Genomic DNA, 6000 nt, shown 5'->3' on the forward strand with positions numbered 1-6000 from the left:
CAAGGAGCGGTCGTCCTACCAGAATCTCTCCAAGAACAAACCGGAAAATCATCAAGGAAGTCACAAAAAAACCTCAGAGTAACATCCAAGGATCTGCAGGCCACTCTCGCCTTGGCTAATGTGAGTGTTCATGACTCAACTATCAGAAAATGACTGAACAAGAATGGTGTTCATGGAAGGATAGCCAAGAGGAAACCACTGCTCTCTAAAAAGAACATTGCTGCCCATCTGAAGTTCGCCAAAGAGCACAGAGATGATCCACAAGACTTCTGGAACAATGTTCTCTGGACAGACACTTTTTGGCCTCAATGAGAAACATTATGTTTGGCGAAAACCAAACACCGGGTTCGAACAGAAGAAACTCATCCCAACCGTCAAGCATGGTGATGGGAGTGTGATGGTTTGGGGCTGCTTTGCTGCCTCAGGACCTGGACGGCTTGCCATCATTGACACAACCATGAATTCTGCATTGTATCAGAAGATTCTAGAGAAGAATGTCAGGCCATCCGTCCGTGAGCTGAAGCTGAACCTAAAGTGGGTCATGCAGCAAGACAATGATCCTAAACATATAAACAGATCTACAAGAATGGCTGCAGAAGATTCCACGTTTTAGAATGGCCATCAAAATGTTGTGGCATGACCTGAAGCGAGCTGTCCATGCAAGGAAGCCCTCAAATGTCACCGAGTTGATATTTGACAGTTGAGTTCTGTAAGGAGGAATGGGCCAAAATTCCTCAAAACTGATGTGAGAGACTGACCAACAGTTACAGGAAAAGCTTTGTTGAAGCCATTGCTGCTCAGGGGGGTGCCACCAGTTACTGAATCTAAAGGTTCACATACTTTTTCACACATGGATATTGAATGTTGAATCATTTGTGGATAAATACATGTTGAAAAAGTATCATGTTTTTGTGTCATTTGTTTAATCAGGTTATCTTTATCTATTATTAGGACTTAGATTAAGATCTAATAACATTTGGGTTTGAAATATGTGAAAATCCTAAGGGGTTCACAAACTTTTTCTTGGCACTGTACATAGGAAACAGAACTCCTACAAAGTGTAGTCACTGCTGCCTGTCAGGTTTCTTGTTTTTACCATAGTATGAGTTCAACTTAGTTTCCATATACCAAGCCTTCAATGTTCAGAGAGGTTATCAGGCATCTCCTCCAGCCTTCTGGTGAATCATTTGAACACACATGTCTTGAAGACCAAATGAAGTAGGACAAAGATAATGTGTTTGGAGCTTTGATGTCTGCAAAGTCATATATTTCCTATGATTGAAGGTAGCTATCGTTAACTGCAGGTTAGAGGCATGCAGATCAATGCAATTGGCTTCTATTACTCTCTATTGTAATGACTTGAATTTGAAATAAAACATAAATCGCAAAGGAGGGCTCCCAACTTTCCTGTAAAGGAGCTTTGTGGAATCTGTGAAAGGAACAAGCACCGATTTCATATTATTAATACCTATTGAAGACAAAGCTAAGTCAGATATTTAGGCTGGTCTTCATTTTAACACAACACCTGCAATAATATTAGGTTACTAAAGTGTTAATATATAGGTTATATATAAAAGCAAGAGTATAATATCAATAAAGTAAAACACATGTAAAATACATGTTGCTAAAATGTTTAAATAATAAATAACTAGCAATACAAGTCTATAGAAAGAATGAAACATACCTGGTTTTGCATAGAAAACAAACTCAATTCCCAAATGAGTCGTAGCCCAACAACTGTAATCAGAGTTATTTAATTAGATGGATATTTTTTTTGTACAATCCTACAGAATGCCTCTATAAACCCATACTATTATGAATGCCCTTCCGACAAAGAGGAAAATAATAGGGCAGTTTGTAACCAGAATTTATTCCCATGAGATGAATGGCTGCATTTGTGAGTCTGTTATATTTGTTTTCTTCCCTTCAAACATGATGTTTGTTCTTGATGAAGGATAAGGCAATAATCCCCATTCTTGTTCATTCTGCTTAATTACATTTTCCTGTAAAAGCCTCCTTACAATGAGTCGGCTAGCCTATTACTAGAAGGCCTCTCAATCTATTTAAATGTAGTGGTACTCTAACTCAACGGTTACAAAATTCCAATGCAGTACATTAATATCTAAAGATTTTCTGCATGGCTTGGTTTTATAATTGCTGCAATTTGTTTGCTCTGCAGTTTTTCTTTTGTGAGCGGGCTGCATCTTCAGATAAATTCTCTATATCTGAATACAGCATGTGTCATTAAGAAAAAAGCACGACACAGCTATAAAAGGAATTATTGTGTGACTGGGTTTCTTTTTTTCTGCTTGAAATTAGAACTGCATTTCTCTAATGTCTTACTTTGTAACTAAACAGAATTCTCCCAGTGGTTTAAATCAGGTAATAATGCTGCTTTAAATGGATGGCTACAGTACCCGACTGTGTATGTACAAGTAATGTGTTGACTTAATGAGGAGCCTACTTGCTCCTTGATTTTAAAGGGAATAAATAAACCCCTGTATTTTGAATAAAATTTATCCAGTACACAGCACACAAGAGCAAACTATACCTAATGACCACAGCTTTACTAGAACCATTTTGTTCATTGATATTTATAGATAATAGATTTTTTTTAAAGGATTTTGCATAAATGTACATTCATTATCTGTCTTTTTATGGATTGTATGCCTGTAACAGAAAACTACCAATACAATCCCCTCAACATACAAAAGGAATATGAGCACGACTATCTACTGTTTATTAGCATGCAAATGATCTTCAATAAAAGTGGAATTACATATCAATTCAGTATTTATGTTTGCCACACAAAACAAAGTGGTATTGAGCTGTTTACATGTGCATGCAGGCAAGAAATGAGAGATAATATAACTTGAAATAGATCATTATCTTAGAGTAATTAACTTCATATTGCATATGCCCCATATGCCAACCTGTTCCTATCCAGTTTTAAATAACTTTAGCATAACAGAGGCAGAAGTGTTAAAGGGACTAGGGGCTCTTAAAATAAACAAATCCCCTGGGCAGGATGAGATCCTCCCAACAGTACTCAAAGAAATGAAAGAAGTTATTTACAAACCGCTAACCAAGATCATGCAACAGTCTCTTGACACAGGGGTTGTACCGACAGACTGGAGAATTGCAAATGTAATACCGATCCACAAAAAGGGAGACAAAACCGAACCAGGTAACTACAGACCAATAAGCCTGACTTCTATTATATGTAAACTCATGGAAACTATAATAAGATCCAAAATGGAAAATTACCTATATGGTAACAGTATCCTGGGAGACAGCCAGCATGGTTTTAGGAAAGGGAGATCATGTCTAACCAACCAGCTTGATTTTTTTCGAGGATGCAACATCGACAATGGATAATTGCAAAGCATATGACATGGTTTATTTAGATTTCCAGAAAGCTTTTGACAAAGTCCTGCATAAAAGATTAATTCTCAAACTGAAAGCAGTATGGATTCAAGGAAATGCATGCACATGGATTAGGGAGTGGTTAACATGTAGAAAACAGAAAGTACTGATTAGAGGAGAAACCTCAAGATGGAGCGAGGTAAACAGTGGTGTACCACAGGGATCAATATTAGATCCTCTGCTCTTCCTAATCTACATTAATGACTTCGATTCTGGTATAGTAAACAAACTTGTTAAATTTGCAGATGACACAAAAATAGGATGAATGGCAAACATCGTTGCAGCAGCAAAGGTCATTCAAAATGATCTAGACAGCATTCAGAACTGGGCAGACACATGGCAAATGACATTTAATAGAGAAAAGTATAAGGTATTGCACGCAGGAAATAAAAATGTGCATTATAAAATACCATATGGGAGATACTGAAATTGAAGAAGGAATCTATGAAAAAGACCTAGCAGTTTATGTTGACTCAAGAATGTCTTCCTCTAGACAAAGTGGGGAAACTATAAAAAAGGCCAACAAAATGCTCAGATATATTGTGAAAAGTGTTGAATTTAAATCAAGGGAAGTAATGTTAAAACTTTACAATGCATTAGTAAGACCTCATCTAGAATATTGTGTTCAGTTCTGGTCAGCTCGCTACAAAAAGGATATTGCTGCTCAGAAAGAGTGCAAAGAAGAGCGACCGGAATTATTCCTGGTTTAAAAAGCATGTCATATGCAGACATGCTAAAATAATTTAATCTATTCAGTCTTGAACAATAAAGACTACGCGGCGATCTGATTCAAGCATTCAAAATTTTAAAAGGCACTGACAATGTATATGGGAGATACTGAAATTGAAGAAGGGAACTATGAAAAAGACCTAGGAGTTTATGTTGACTCAGAAATGTCTTCATCTAGACAATGTGGGGAAGCTATAAAAAAGGCCAACAAGATGCTCGGATATATTGTGAGAAGTGTTGAATTTAAATCAAGGGAAGTAATGTTAAAACTTTACAATGCATTAGTAAGACCTCACCTAGAATATTGTGTTCAGTTCTGGTCACCTTGTTACAAAAAGGATATTGCTGCTGTAGAAAGAGTGCAAAGAAGAGCAACCAGAATTATCCCAGACTTAAAAGGCATGTCGTATGCAGACAGGCTAAAAGAATTGAATCTATTCAGTCTTGAATAAAGAAGACTACGCGGCGATCTGATTCAAACATTTAAAATCCTAAAAGGTATAGACAATGTCGACCCAGGGAACTTCTTTGACCTGAAAAAAGAAACAAGGACCAGGGGTCACAAATGGAGATTAGATAAAGGGGCATTCAGAACAGAAAATAGGAGGTACTTCTTTACACAGAGAATTGTGAGGATCTGGAACCAACTCCCCAGTAATGTTGTTGAAGCTGACACCCTGGGACCCTTCAAGAATCTGCTTGGTTTCGTTTTACTTTCTGAGTCTGTGTTATGGTGCCTATTTCTAGTTGTCTGTCATAGATACAAGTACTATAGTCTAGATCCGACAAAGTATCTTCAGAGACATAAGAGCCAGCGCCATTTAGTGCTGAGCTCATCATCTTAATATAACAATCTGTAATCTCAAGATCCTGAGATATATTATCTTGTGGTCAACTTTATTTTTTAATACAACTCTTCATAAACTGAGAAGATCCACCTAGCTGAACAGGGACTCTAAACAGGGAACACTTTTTTACTGTACATTACAGAATGCATGACATTTGCTTAAATTAATCCACTCATGTGAGGAACACCTCATAATCCCATTCAAATGGCAGGTGTCTCTGATTTGTTTCCCAGACGCTATATGTACTACATAATGCATAACATGTTCTTTGATTTGAATTCTTAATCAGTACCTTACAGTAGACCTTTGAATGAAGGTCCAACACATACAAGAAAAATAAAATATACTGTATGTTGCACTGTATTTCTTCACTGTAAGATTTGGTGCATTTAAATGTAGACCTATTATTCCTGGCTGATGAAACAGACATTTATAAATTATTATTTTATTCCGTGTAGGTTTTAGTACATTATGATGTATGTTAGCCATGGTAGTCCCTTTCAAAGAGCATGCATACCTCATAGGAACCTCAATGCCGCTATAGTCAAAGAACAGCTGGACCAAAAGCCTGTGGCACAATTTTAATGCTCTGTTTGATAGTTAAAAAGAATATGTGTATAATTCATATATTTTTTAATGTCTTTGTATGGGCCTCTTTCATTGAAACCAAATAGGCTAATACAGAGTCACAGGACCATAGTGCTTCATGGGACTATAACCTACTCTATGGCCATTTTTCAACCCTTAGGTCAGCCATAATTCAATGTTTGTATAATACATATACACAAAATTAGGCCTTAGTAATGTCCTTAACAACATGCAATAAATGTTTGTTTTAATAAAAAGTTTTAGCACTGTGGTAAAAACTTTGGGACTCTTGGTCCATAGTCCAGGGGTCTTGGTTCATAGTTCAGGGTTCTTGGCTCATAGTTCTATGTCAGTTCTAATAGTTATTTGAGTTGTGGGAACATTTGAAGTCACGTCACCCGATAGAGTT

This window comes from Acipenser ruthenus, chromosome 2, assembly GCF_902713425.1.
Source record: "Acipenser ruthenus chromosome 2, fAciRut3.2 maternal haplotype, whole genome shotgun sequence".
In the NCBI taxonomy this organism is placed as follows: Eukaryota; Metazoa; Chordata; class Actinopteri; order Acipenseriformes; family Acipenseridae; genus Acipenser; species Acipenser ruthenus.